General features: G+C 38.7%; 1 protein-coding gene across 39 annotated transcripts in view; it reads right to left on the bottom strand.

Annotated features, from left to right (window-relative positions):
* Nucleotides 1–15,678, bottom strand: part of SYNE1 (spectrin repeat containing nuclear envelope protein 1) — a 442,051-nt gene that overhangs the window by 389,124 nt on the left and 37,249 nt on the right. The gene's annotated exons all lie outside the window — the stretch shown is intronic.

The raw sequence follows: 15,678 nt of genomic DNA, 5'->3' as shown, positions 1-15,678 counted from the left end.
AGAGAGTGATTTTTATTAAACTATCAAAAAACAGCTTCTTATCTGCTTTCTGGAAAAAAATTATGGAGATCTGACTCCTTTACAAAGATAGCCTTAGTTACCAAAAGAAAAAAAAAAAAAAAAACACAGCAACTGGCCCGGTGGCATAGTGGTTGGGTTCGTGGAGGAATCACCATATGGATCACAGGCTGTATAAAACTCGGTGGCATAGTGGTTAACAGCACACATCCCAAATGCCTGGGTTTAAGTTCCAGCTCCATCTCTTGGGCACTTTACTCAGACTCTCCATCTTTCAATTTCCTCATCTGTAAAATGGGGATAACAACGCCACTGGCCTCATCAGGTTGTTAGGAGGATAACATGAGTTAATATCTGAAAAGCATACAAAACAGTGCTTACTATATAACTTAGCCCTACTGTTACAAAAATAAAAGTAAATAACTTTTACTCAAAAAGAAAAAAGACTGCATTAAAAGTTTTTAGAAATAATCAATAATGACACTATCAAAAATGACAAGTCAATTTGCAGATCTGTAATAGAAAAGTAGGTAAGTAGGTAGCTTTAGGAATGATGAGAAGAACAGGAGAGAGGAAGAAAAAAGAATAGACCTGGGCTGCATCCAAGATATTCTCGAATAGTCTGACAATCAAGGGACACATGTAATCGATTAGGCATCTTCTTGGAGATAACCCCGGAAGAGTGAATCCTTGTGCTTAGTCTAAAACACTTGGGGAATATAAAACTCCTCCGTTTGATAGTAAATATGTGTTTGTTTGATTTTCTATGCTAATAAAGTAGCTGTGGAAACATGGTTTGAGGCCATACTTGGATAAAATAAATAACCTTTTATTAACTCAAAAATGATCCACATATCGTCTTACCCTGTCATGAAGACCTGTACTTAGTCATTTCAGTCTGTTAATAGTCATTCCTCTGATTTACGATCCAGGAACCCAAATAATTTAAAAACAAAAAGTAGAAGTCTAATAATTATTTGTGTTGTCTAGATCCTGTCTGACAACTCCACTGAATTCTTTAATCATTTAGTTTTTAATAATAACTAAATAAACTATCATGAAGTCCCAGCAAAATAAATGAAAAACACAGTCTGATATTTTCTCTCTATTTTCAACCACTTTTATTCAAGACTAAGCGAGAAAATATAAAATTTAAAGTATTAATACTTCCCCTCTATTGTGTAGATTTGTCTAAAATATTAAAATATCTTTTGTTATGCTTTCCAAAATCGCTTGAATATCTGCCTATGAAACATTTACTGTATCACATTCCAGCTGTGTGCTCTTCCAACCCTGCATATGATTTCCAGCTTCTTTCATGTGAGCAGAGTAACTAGGGAGTTACCTCTGCCTTTGGGGTCAGATAGATGGGGAAGTCACTGAGGCCTAAGGGAAACAAAGAGGTTATTGAAGAACAAGGTGGTCAACTTGACCCTTTTGGTGAGGCCCAGCCACGGCATCCCTAGGGACAGTACTCACCGAGGCCATCTTGAATATCTGGTCTCTCCTCACAGCACAATGGAGGGACAGCACTGGGTCCTTCTCGTCCTCTACCCTCCAAAAATATGGGATAGGTGGTGTGCTCCACCTGCTCCAACCAAGAAGTCAGACTCTAATAATTGTTCCCACAATCAGAGGCAACTGAAACAATGGGATTCGTTTCCTCCTACAAATTCATAAAGAGCGCTATCTAGGGAGCTTCAGTCCCTAGTTTCACGGTAAGAATCTTTCCTTTGTTGCCCATACCACTGAAAAGAAAAAAACCAAACCCCTGTGCCCAGCAGTATAGAGATTTCACCGGTGAGTCCCTGCCCGGGACACTGTCCCTAACATGGACCCAATCCGAGGGATTCGCGAGAGACATCTCTGCCCGGTCTCAGGAAGCAATGAACGCTGGGAGAGTCATCCCTCTGGTGGGAAACGTAGGAGAAGGGAAGGGCCTCAACTCAGAAATCAAATTGCTTCTTGAACGTGATTCTTCATCTGGTCGTTTTGACCCACATGGTAATACAGAGATTTTTTTCAATTGACCATTTATCTCAGCGACCTGGTTTCAATAAATTTAACCAGTAAACTTTACCTTAGTATGTGTTCAGTTCTAAGGTTCATTTTACTCCAGTGTCATGAAAATGCTGATTTTCTGTCTTCTGAGATTGCTTAAGAACGGGAAACAAAGGACCCACTACCAGTCTTGCTTTTTAACCAGCAGCTCTGGCAATGAGCTCTAACTGAGAACAGACACTTCATCAAGAAAATCAAGAGAAGAAAGAAAAACTCATTGTGTAGAAACAAAAAAGATCTAAGAGATTCCTTAGGATGAAGGAGAGGATATGTATTTAATTTCCATGTGGATATACTTTTTTACGAAAGAAGAGAACACGCATGTTACTTTCTTATGAAAAACAGTGCAATTTAACCTGTTTGCAAAATCAGTGACTGGAAAGTGTCCATATGGAGGGAAGAAAGATAATGGGGATTAGAAACAAAACTGTCTTATTACAGCTATATTTGTGTTGGACCAACTGCTATGACAGAAAGGACATTTTCTCTGGTGGGGAGAATATCAGCATTTTATTTTCTTAAATAATTTAAAAAGGAGAGAATAACATGTGACTCAACTTACTTTTCTTTTTTTTGCGGAAGATCAGCCCTGAGCTAACATCTGCTGCCAATCCTCTTCTTTTTTGCTGAGGAAGAATGGCCCTGAGCTAACATCCATGCCCATATTCCTCTACTTTATATGTGGGATGCCTGTCACAGCATGGCTTGATGAGCAGTGCATAGGTCCACACCCTGGATCCAAATTGGCAAACCCAGGGCTGCCAAACTGGGATGTGCCATCTAAACGGCTCTGCCACCAGGCCGGCCCCTCAACTTGCTTTTAAATTGTTTCCTGCTTACTTGCTATGTGCAGTTAACTTGTTATTTTTAATGGATTTTTTAAAACTTTAATGCTAGTCTGTGTATCATCATGAATTTTCATAATGCCCTTCCAGAGAGACGAGATCATATTTGTAAGTACAATGACAAAACTCTTTCAAGTCATTTCCTGAATAAGGAACGGAGGGCAGCTTCAAAACCACAATCTTGGACTGGCCTTGCCTTAGGCATGTGAGAAGACAGTGGCAATCGATATTTTTAAAAATAGAATGTCTACATCTTTAATGACGTTCCTTAAGGTGTCTGGATGATATTTCTATTGTCACTACACAATACTTAGCATTTTACTCTAGTGGGTATGACAGCCAAGGTAATTTTTACTACAATCCACGCAAACTGAAATTTCTACAAACTAAAGCATATTTATATTTTTGCCAAGTTTGTCAACTGATGCTCAGCGCATCTTGCTCCCTGGTTGAAGGACGAGTCCATTTACTATATGTATTCAAAATGCACAACAATCTACTTAGCTGTCAGAACAATTCACTTCAGTCTTAGATGTCTTGCTTCTTGTAAAATGACTCATTTCGTATGCCTTAAGGGAAGGGCTTCAAAGCAAATAAACAGAATAAGGAGACTCAAAGAATAATAGAATTCTAGAGCTGAGGCACTTGAGTGGCTTAGGAAACAGTTCTGTGACCTGTCCAATGTCACAAAACTAACTGCAGAAAGTCAGAAAAATGCTTATCGCTGCCACATACTCAAAAGCACTTTCCTCTGCAGTTGGAAAGATTCGCCAGGAAAGTCTTTCCCTAAGGGCGACTCACTTTCTGCAAGGGAATGAGGAAACACTTAAAAAGGGAGAGACCAGAGGTAAGGAAAATTAGTTAATGTCGTGCTAAAAGCTGTCAAATAAAACTGCTGCTACGTATTTTGCTCACTGGTGTTTTGCATTAAATGGGTGGTGTGGGTTCTCGAGTTCGACATCAGACCTCCTGAATGAGAATCGGAGACAAGGGTTAGAGGTGTGCTTGGGACACACTCTTCCTGCAACTATTATCTAAACTGAAGTTTAAAAACCAGTGCTTTAGACTCTCAGAATATTTATACGATAATATAATTATGTTAATTGCTGATGACATTCAAGAGAGCAGTGATATTGTATTTCAGTATAAGTTCAGTCACCAACCAAGAAGTCTTTCCATTTTTAGAGGGTGGCGTCATGGGAATAAAGATAATCTTGGAGTCAGTGACCTAAGTTTGTCACCACTAGCGCTAGCTGGTTGACCTTGAGCAAGTTTCTTACCCTATCTGAGCCTCTAGGTCTAAAATAGAGAAACTAATAACAGCTATCTCACAGAGTCACTGGGGAGTTAAATGAGCTATATATGTATAAAACATACAGACTGGAACATAAGAGGCGCTTAATCTATGCTAAATTCTATTATTATTCTCTTCCATTTTAGCAACCTGATGTGAATATAATCTCTTTAAAAATATTCGGTTTAAACAAAGTTTCTCTTATAATTCTTGCAGCACTATCAGTAATGTTCTGGGAAACAACTATTGCATAATCTGCCAAATAAGAACAGAGTGGACCTCGACTAATGAGCAGACATGCCCATGCTTGTCTTTCTGGCAGCTGTTCAGTCAGCTACTACATTGTTCCTGCTGTGGTTTCTTTTGTTTTCTTTTTAATATGTACCAACCTGTCTTTCTTCACTAATGTTAAATCTAATCCGCATTAGCTGGTTGTTTCTTACAGTTATTGGTGTGTAATCACATTCTATAGTTGTAGGATATATCCACAATAAGTAAAAATTGTTGTTCATAAGCAGATTCGCAATGGGTCCAGGGCAGGCAAAATGACATGGTGCTTACTAATCAGGCTGAGTGACGTGGTGAAAAGTGCTGAGGGACAGCTCACACGTACAGATTGGGAAAAACTAATGAGCAGCATCTATGGCAGAAATACCAGCACGTACTGTATAGTCTTGATTTTTGAGTTTTCTATGCATACTCCATACTCTCAGATCTGGTCTTCTTCTTTTGTTTCAATAAATCATTTTCCAAGAATACATTACACTCAAGGCTCCTGATGACTAATATTTTGCAATTTAGTGTATTCACTTCTCTAAACCTAGTCATTTTTCCATCAAAATAACTTCTAGCGTAAATGTTCCTAAATTTGTCAGAGGTAAGTAAATAATCGTTACTATGAAACAGTGGCTCACCCCAAAAGACACAGGTATTTCCAAGTGAGACAATGACACACAGACCAAAGGGCCTTCAAAACCTTGGCCAGATTCTTCGGGTCACAGCAGGTATAAGGATAGATGGCCAGATTCTCGACCTTCCTATTAAAATTAGCTGGAGGAAGTGAGGAAATTCTCTTACACTCTCCCAAATCTGGCTGTCCAAAATCAGTGGAAAAATCCAGCTTTGTCTCGGGCTTCCCCCAACTTAATTCCATTTAGTCCAGTTAGATTAAAGAAGAGTAGATAACACCCGAAAGCAAGCAGAGGACGTGGACATTCAGCTTGACTTCATGACTGCACATCAACACACGATGTACGGAAAATGGATTGTGAGCCAAAGCAAATATATTTTATACTAATCATTCTTATACAAAGAGGGCTTTTTCAAAATAAACTGAGGAATACATAAAATGTCAGTTTTCAATCATCAGATAATCATAATTGTTTACACAATAAAAAGGGTTTTCTTGTCTTCTCTTTAAATTGAGTCAAGCTTTGGACAAGAAGACGACCCACCGTCACTGGGGCTAATGAAGTATTTTTTATTCTTTACCAAGAATAAAATCTGTTGCAAATAGTTCAAGAATAGGAAGGATTTTTATTAGGAACTAACAGGGATGCAGGGCTGTAGGGAAGTCACAGAGCTAAGCCAGAGCCTGCGTTTGTGGGCAGAAATATAGACACCACTGCCATACACTTGACAAGAGCTGTGTATACCGCTGCTGGTAAAGAAAATTCACCAAGATCCATGAAAACAACTGAGTCTAAAAATGATATAGCTGTGGTATTTTAAATCATAAAAACATTTTCTCACACTGAAATGTTTCTAATCATTATAGTAATTTTTCAGACCAGATTTGGAGCAAAGCACTACATCCACTGTATTACACCTCCCATCAGTACAAACTTGAGTGTTCTTTTTAGCTTTGTGAGCAATATGACAATAAAATAATTTACTTATTTATTATACTATACCTTATCTATTTACAAAAAGGCTGATAGCATCCAACGGGCCTCACTTAGAAAGTAAACCCCAGAAACAGTTCTTGGAACAAGCCCCGTATCTCCTTTCCTTCCTGCATTTACCCTCCCTGTATGTACAATGTGACACAGTGTTTGTGTGGGTGTGTCTGTGTATGTCTGTATATTTGTAAAGGGTCATTCTTTCGATTAAACATGCCAATCTAGATAGCAGAAACAGTTCTTTCCTATTGTGGGCATCAAAACAAGAGAAAACTATTTTTCCTTTGTTAATTTCATGAGACGTAAAATTTCATATTCTTCAATCACAATATTCTGACTTTGATTTCAAGAGTCCCTACTTTGGAGTTAGAGGCTGGTTAACCCTGGGAAGTCTATAGCCTTGCTTTCCTGTTACATTTCATATTTAAGAACATTGACCTCTAATTACTACACATATATCTCGTCTATGAATTTATCCAAATAATATTTTATATCATTGTCACTTCTCTGTTTATTTCATTAACTTTTTTTTTTTTTTTTGAGGAAGATTAGCCCTGAGCTAACATCAGCCACCAATCTTCCTCTTTTTGCTGAGGAAGACTGGCCCTGAGCTAACATCCATGCCCATCTCCCTCTACTTTATAAGTGGGATAGCTACCACAGCATGGCTTGATAAGTGGTGCCATGTCTGCATCCGGGATCCAAACCAGCAAACCCCGGGGGCCAAAGTGGAGTGTGCAAACTTAACCACTGCACCACCATTCTGGCCCCTCATTAACATTTTTTAACATTAAGAGCCACATTTTATTTCCAGCTTATCCACTTAAAAATCCATTAAGTCTTTGGAAACAGATATTAATTTAATATTTTATTTCAGAAGAGATTTGACTTCATATGCCTATAACCAGGAAATGTAAATCTACAAGTATAATGATACTTACTATCTTTCGAAAAAGACAACAATATTTCTGGCCCTACATGCCCTTCTAGAACCTTGCCACAACATTAGGAGGCGGAGACTATTTTCCTTACCCTTGAAACTATAGGCTTTTCGGACTTCTGTGGCAAGTAGGACATGTCATAAGTGATGATGTGTGGCTTCTGAGGCTGGCTCCTAAAGGCAAAAGGCTTCTGCGTGGCTGTCTCTCTTGGGTCACTTGGCCTTGGACGCCAGCCACTACGTTTTGAGGACCAGCAGACCACATGGAGAAGCCACATGCAGGTGTTCCATCTAAAGTCTCAGCCAAGAGCCGCAATCAGCTGCCAGATATGGGATGAGAGCTTGGGGATGATTTCAGCTCACTTCCAGCACCCGAGTCTTCCAGCTGAGGACCCAGACATCGTGGAGCAGAGACACACCATCCCTGCTGTGTCCTGTCCAAATTCCTGAGCCACAAATGCGGGAGCATAAGTAAATAATGGTACTCTGCTACAAAGCTTTTGTAATTCGTTACAGAGCCATAGATAAGCACAACACATATGTACTTGAGCACGCTCAGAGGGCTATTTGGCACTGAATGTGGAGCATCTGTCAACACCTATGATGTTGCTTTTCTTTCGGCTTTTTAAACAATTTGTTACTTTCTCCCATTGCCAGTTTTTCTCTACTTGGTAAATTTTACTAAAATCTGCCCTCGCAGAGCTAGTCACATGAAAGTATTTAAAAAGTTTTCCTGGGAGGCCTCAGGAACCACTGAAGTATGAACTGATGTGTGTGAAGAATTGCTTCCCTGAGAACGTCCCACTATGTGGCACTGGCGACACACTGAATTCCTGGCCAACTGGAGCAGGTGACACGTGTATGGCCTGGGTGGGCTAGCACTTTCATGAACACAGATGTGACCCCCTGCTGGGTCAGGGACAGGGGAGAGCTTGAGACAGCTCCTCCATCGGCCACAAGGCTCACAACCTGGACGTCACACTGAGGGCCTCCCTGTCCTCTGAGAGAGAGGCCAGATCTCCACAGGTGTCTCTGAGCCTGCAGAGAACGGTGTCATTGCACAAATATTTACTGAATGCCCACTGCATCCTCAGAGGAGCCAGCAGGGACCTCAGGGTAGGAAAATGACCATGTAAACACACAGTGGCTGCATGGTGAGTATTATAGCAAAGACAGCCCTCTCCCCACATGCCAACTCTCACCTCAGTCACCTCTGATTACTTCCATTCCTATCCTCGGGCCACTCCCATTCCAGTTTTAGTTCAAACACCTCTGAACTCTTCCCTGATATTTCTGAAAAAGTGCATAGTATTTCTCCAGCCTAAGAATCATTGGAGGCCCTTGTTGATATGGCAGACCCTGGGGCCCTCCAGATTCACTGAAGCAGAATCGCTGCTGCCGTGCCCTGGCCTTGGTATTTTTGTAAATGCTCCCAGCTGATTCTTCTGCATCTGTTTTGGCCTCTCCCAACTCCAGCCTCTCTGCTATCTGATTCACACTACTCACTAACATCGGATTAATTTTTCAGAGCATAACTCTGATAAGATCATTCCCTTGCCACCTTAAAATGGGTTACCACTGCCTAGCAGGCTACTTACTCCGTATCCCAGGACTCCGACTTTTTCCAATGTGGCCTCAACCTACTTTCCGGTCATGGCACCAATAAGGCACAGAGCTCTAGTTCTGCATTGTGGCTTGAGTCTGCAAACTGTCCTCCCCCGGCACTTCCTCGACACAGCCTGGGCTCATCTCCCCAGCCGCCTCTCTGCTCCATCTTTATTCGAGTTGGCCTGCTACCTCAGATAACTTCAGTTCCTCTGTTGCATCTGGTAAAACTTCCCCTCCTCCTCGGTACCTAGTTCAAAAGCAAGCTCCCCCATGAGATCGTCATTCCTGGAAGTGTTCTCTCCCTCCTCTCTAAATCTGTAACAATTTGTCTTAAACACTCTCATAGTAGCTCAACTCCTTTCCTTGTATTAATAATATCAATATTCACCCACTCTTCCACATAGCTAGCCCCACTCACTCCATAAAAAAGACACATGTGTGTGAGTGTATGTGTATACACACATACAGCAGAGTTAAATTTAAAAAGATCACATTTATAATTTATGGCAGTCCTGGACAGCTACTAATATCAAGTTACCTCAGCAGGAAATTCAAAAGAAAATCATGTTATATCACCTTGTGATAATGTATTCTATTAATGTCTAGCTTCAAAGGGCTTTTGAAATGGAAATGGCTATGAGTCACAAGTAATACAGCGCAAAATATCATTTGAAGTTGCAATCACTCTAATATGAAACTGGTTTTTATTTATTAATTTCTAGAAAATTATACTTCTTTTTCTGGCAAAGTAAATGATGACTCATCATTTACATAGGTATTAATAGCCCCAAACACAAAGATTAGACTTTCTTTTCAGCACAATGGTGTCACATCAGTTTCCTGCACTTCAAACACAGTTGGCCACTTATACTGTGGTCTTTTCAACATTTACTGATATTCATAATTCTACCATGAAAATGTATTGCATAGTTTCTAAATATTTTGTAGAAGGTTGCAATCATTCAATACTTTAAATTTTTTTTTATCAGATTATTATATCTAGCATTAGTTTGCCTATAAATATGAACAAAATCATGGAGTGCTATTACAATTAAATTAGCACTTTTATTAGAGTAGAGAGGGCTTTTGAAGTGTTACAAACCTTATCATTCATTTTATAAATTATTTTATTCATAAAGAACAATAAATAAGCTGCTATCTGGTAATATATTAATAAACTAAAAGTTATTTTGCACTAAAAAGGAATACATTAAAATATATTATGAATTATCTTTACTCAGATTCTAAAGAGTGACCCTCATTAAAGAACTACCATGAATCAGGACTTCAGGTAAATCTTGGCCTCATGGGTCATATTCTAAAATCAAGGAAGCTCAGAAAGGAGGGGCTGTAGGACCATGGCAATCAACATTCTCTTTCACCCACCCGAAACCCATAGTTGTTGACTTTGTAGTGACGTGTCTACCATTACTAGTTGAGTGGCCTGGAGCAAGTCACTTCACTACTTAAGTCTCCATTTCCTCTTTTTTAAGTAGTGTCCCCCAGCTTCCTTAGGCTATTGTTGAGATTCTATAGAATAATAAGAAATACATAAATGTTATCTATTTTATTACAACAATCCCAACATGTGGTCTTAAAGTCTTTATCAGAAAAGTAAAGAAACAGGGAATCCTTCCCTCCAGAGGCTGGGAAACAGGCCATGTCTGTTTTTAGAGGTTCCAGGAATTCTTCTATCTCAAATCTCTGCTGTCAGCCTCCACCCCCATGGAAGCTTCCAGTGACTCAGCAGAGCCTGTCAGTCTATAATTTGTGATTCACACCCATCTTGAAGAGGATCGTGGTTATTGACATCTGCACATCTCTTGGCAGAGCGCACTATGCCTTATTTGTCATTTGTTCTTCTGCGTGATTGAATTTATTAGGTCCTTTCCTGAGAGCAGATGTGAGTGGGTTAGACAATGTACGAGCCTGGGGCAGAGAATAAGAAGCAGGGCTGCATTGAAGGTGGGGAGTCGCCCAAAATACATTTCCACTGCTCAAAATTGCCTCGAAAATAGACATATCCACACAATGAAGGAGAAAAACAGAAAACATACTCTGTGAAAAAAAAGTGATGAAAAAATATGCATAGCGTCTTATATTTCTCAGTAATTAGATTCTAAAGCGAGGCAAAAACCTAAAATTTTCCAGCTGCGCACCTGATAACTTAACAGGTTGAACTACATTATTGCCAATTTTGTAGGTCAAAAACAGCCAAATGAAGGCAGTTCCACTGATTGACATGCCTAGCCTGTGTTGGCAACCTCATATGGAAATCACGCGTCTTTAAAGCCTTGAGTCACACTCAGGGAGGTGATGCCTGTGCTGAGAAGTGGATGGATGCTGAGACCCACTGAGGGAAGAGCAGACCCTGGATTCCCATCTCTTTCTTCTCAAACTCTCTCCAGAGCCAGGACAAAGTCTGGCAGAATCCCTAGCACCATCTGGATAAATTTCTACTCTCCTTCTCCCAACCCTCTCACGTTCACTGGATGCAGTTGAATTTATTTAAGTGTCCACATAATGCAACAGCTAACATTTATTGAACACACTGATTGTGTTCTGGGCACTTGACATGGATAAACGTTCAATCCTCACAACAAATCAAGAAGTCTATCCTTATCCCCATACCCATGTTATGTGGCCAAACAAAGGTAGGGAGAGGTGAAGTAACTCATCCAAGGTTGACAACTGAGTAGCAGAGTCACACTCCAGCGGGATGGCCACAGAGTCTGCATCCTTAACCATGACCCCGTGCCATCCCCTTAATACTGGGGAGACAGAAAGGACAGGAGGGAAAGTACTGAAGCATGGCTTGCACATCCTGAGGGAAGACAGAACTTCTGCAATATATTGTGATATATTATCCGCAATAGTAATGATATATTGGTGTGTGTGTATATATATGTGTGTATATATATACACAGATATATAAAGACCCAGGCTATTCATTTCATTTTCTGTTAAGTTTCTCCCACCCACTCTAAAACTCTAAAAACTGGTCGTCAAATATCAATACAAAATGTCCATTTAAGTAAGCTACCTATTTTCTCTCTATTTAGTTACTTCGTATTTAGTTAAAACCTTGCCCCAGGACTGGAGTGAAATATCTATTCACATATTTTTGTCCACCAATGGGGTACTACTTGTGATCTTTTCCCTTCTAGTTCCTCCTGGGATATAAACAAAAAAATAATATAACTAGAGAAAAATTCATGAAAGCTTTTTTTAAAACAAAAAACTAAACACATAATGTTAGGATGGTTGTATGGCTCTGGCTGTCTATACTGTTCCTACAACCAAAAACACAACTTTGTTTCAGCCTTATGAGGCAAAATGATTTTGTCTCCAACATGGAGTTAGTATCATTGATGGTGCATGGCCAGGAAGGGGACTTTTAGACTGCAAGCATGACAGTCATGCCTTTAAGTAACTGCCGTGGAATAAGCCTAGGGTTTTGGAAGAGAAAGTTACTTGAGGTGGATAAAAAGTAGTCATTTTATTTATTTTATGGTGAGTTAAAACTCAACTTCTATCTTTGTACCAATCTAAGGGTCAAAATTCATATCAAAATATATAATAGTCCCACTGAGATAAAAAAAATGAAATTCACGTGCTAAATAATTCCTATAATACTTCTGGTAAGTTTAAAAGTTTTCCTTTTTTTTTTTTTGAGGAAGATTTTTTTTGCTGAGGAAGACTGGCCCTGAACTAACATCCTTGCCCATCTACCTCTACTTTATATGTGGGATGCCTGCCACAGCATGGCTTGACAAGCGGTGTGTAGGTCCACAGCCGAGATCTGACCCGGCAAACCCTGGGCAATCAAAGTGAAACATGAGAACTTAACCACTGCACCATCAGGCGGCCCCCAGGTTAAAAGTTTTGAAAGCCCTCTGCATAGGAGTCGTGTGAGCAAGAACCAGGAGCAGCTTGGCTGTGAGCACTGCCCAGAGAAAGTCATGGCTTCATCTCTAAAACAGTCCAGGAAACATGGAAAAGCAACTTCAAAATGATACAATTTAGCCACCTCAAACAATGTACTGTACATCGTGACAGAAAATCACAACACAGATAAACATACGCCAAAAAATGTATTTTTGACAAAAATGAACCAAGACAGGACGGTCAACTAGTCTTGAAATATGAACATGAAACAAAGACAAGATGTTAGTATTTCCCTGAGTCTTAAAATTAAAATCAGTATTTTTAGAAAAATCAGGACTAAAGGGCAATGAGAAAAAATGAATGATAGGAAGAAACTTAAAAAGAGGAAACTACACTTGGCGTCAGCCGTTTAAATGTTTTGCTGGAATGAAAATCAGCCTGAGACAAACAAAAACATTCCCATACGCTCTGAAAAGAAAGACAGCTGCCTTTTCCGCAGCTCTTCCCCAAGAAAATGAACTGATAAAAGGCACATGGGAGCACCGACATAAGAAGCTATTGACCTGATCACTTTCTTAGCGAAAAGCATAAAATTTAAAACACCACAACTAACTGCCAGTTAACATGCTAGATTTTGCCGCTAGAGGACAAGGCAGGCCCATGTGCTTTAGATTTTTTGCAGTCCACAATAGAGTAAAATGCCTGAGTTTTAAAAACACAGTAGTAGCACGGTAAAACTGTATAATGGCCGTAGAAGATATAATTTACATACTGAAGTATAATTTAAATAAAACACCCTATTAAAAATGTCATGCAAAAATGCACATGCATTGTAGAACAGATAGACAAATTATAAGGAAAAACAATTATTTATACTATCCTACCCAGAGACTCTAAAGCTATATTCTTGCAAACACGTGTTCTGTGTGAATCTGTGATGGGGTTCTATGCATATAGGCACAGGACAACTTTATTGCTTAAGGGTTTTATGAAATTAAGTTCTGAAGCCAGGCTGCCTGATTTTGACTTCTGGCTCTGGCATTCACCAGCTCTGTGGTCTTTGGCAAATGCTAAACTCTATGCTTCAATATCCTCATTAGCTAAGCTGAGGGCATAATAATACAAGCTTTCTTTAGGGTCGTTGTGAGGTTTGAGTAAGAGAAGCGCTGTAAAGCACAACAGTGCCTGACGCAGAGTTTCAATAAGTGAAAAGAGAGAGAGAGAAAGAAGATGAGATTAGAAATAGGATCGTATTATACTTTGTCTAACTTTTTCTACTTAATTTATCTTGATGCTACTAAGTGTTAATAGATTCTTGGTTAGCCTTACATTTTTAATGTAATGTTTAATATAGCAGGTTAATATTTCTATATGCTTGCACACTCTTACATATGCAGGGGCTCCCTCTGGGATGAAACATACATATATTTCTGCATCTGCACATGACATGACATATAAATCTTCCTCATTTTTTTAATAGATGCATAACATTTCGGTGTTGGGTACATTTTACTATTTATAAAGAGTTCCCGATAGGGAAACTTAGGATGCTTCTAGGTTTTATATATTACCCCAAATGCGGCAACCAACAGCTGTGTAATCTAGTTTTGCATGCAAGTGCCAGTGGATCCGTGGGATACAATGCTAGAAGCGAAACTGATGACTAGATGTTTATACATATCTTTACTTAGATGCTAAAATGTAGATTTTTTTGTTCTTTTTTTTTGCACAGTTGCTACTGCTGGATTTTCTTTATCTTACTGATTTATAAGGACCTTTTTTAATTACAAGATTATATAGCTTTTGTCATAAATGTGACAAATATTTCTTTCCAACTTTTTCATTTGCCTTTTATCTAGTTATACGTTTTGTTGTGCAGATATATTTATGTATTCAAATGTACAAATCAATCTCTTTTTGGTTCTGGGTTTTTGACAAGCTAAGGGTTTCCCCACTACTCGATTATGAAGGAGAAAAAGAAAACCTCTATAATTTCTTTTAATTCTGTGGTTTCGTGTTTTTAAATTTGCATTAAGCCACATAAAATCACCAATAATCAAGTGGCTTTAGCCTACAAAATGTCAATTTTAAACAAATGTGTTTAAATCTTCGGTCCTCTTGAAATTGTGTGTGTGTGCTTGTGCATGTGTGAGGTGTGAAGACAAGAGGTAACAAGTCAGCTGGTTCCCTCCATGTTCCCCATGGCCATCCAATTGTCTCCAAGTGATTTAATGAATATCCATCTTTCACATCTATGGACCTATTTTAGACTATATATTCTGCTCCAAGGATATACCTCTCTAAATTACTGTGGTGGTTAAATATATTCCAATATCTGATAAAATTAATTTTCTCTTACAACTCTTCTTTTGCAGGTTTTTTTCTGGATATTACATAATGCATATTTTTCCAAATGAATATAACCCTTTTGATTAACTCACATTAAAAGAATTCTTGCTTGAGAGTGCAATTTTAGCTTAATTTAAGGAGATCTGATATTTTTACATTGAATTTTCCTGTACGAGAAAAGATATGTCTTTCAATTTAGTCAAATCTTTATATAGTCCTCAAAAGGGTGTTCAAATTTTTCTTCATATAATTCTTCCACATTTGAAATCTGCCACTTTACTGAATTCTCTTGTTGTTTTTAACAGTTTTTCAATTGATTCTTCTGGGTTTTCCGTTCATTCATATTAATGTAACTAATAATAATTTTGCCATACCACTTCAAATCTTTATGTTTTTTATTCTTGTCTGATTACATTGGCTGGTATGTGACTGCTGACTTTAGTGGAAATGTTTCTAAAACTTATTAGGCCTGATTCTGGCCACATACACACACACACCAAAGATATTTTAAAAATCAAAATTAAGTGCAAATTTCATATAACATTTTTCATTTGGATGAGTGTGGTTTTTCTTATTTCAGTTATTATTAAATAAATTATATTAATAACATTCATAATGTTGAATCATCCCTAATTCCTAAAAAGAAACCCCATTTGGTGATGTATTCCTATTTTAATAAACTGCCAGATACTATTTCTTCTAGGTCAGAGAGAATACACATGCCTCTCCGGTTCTTTCTTCAAGACTGATTCGCTGACGTGCCTCAGTGAGGAG

The sequence above is a fragment of the Equus caballus genome, chromosome 31, assembly GCF_041296265.1.
Source record: "Equus caballus isolate H_3958 breed thoroughbred chromosome 31, TB-T2T, whole genome shotgun sequence".
Classification (NCBI taxonomy): domain Eukaryota; kingdom Metazoa; phylum Chordata; class Mammalia; order Perissodactyla; family Equidae; genus Equus; species Equus caballus.
Note: the sequence above shows the minus strand (reverse complement) of the source record. Positions and strands in the feature narration are given on the sequence as shown.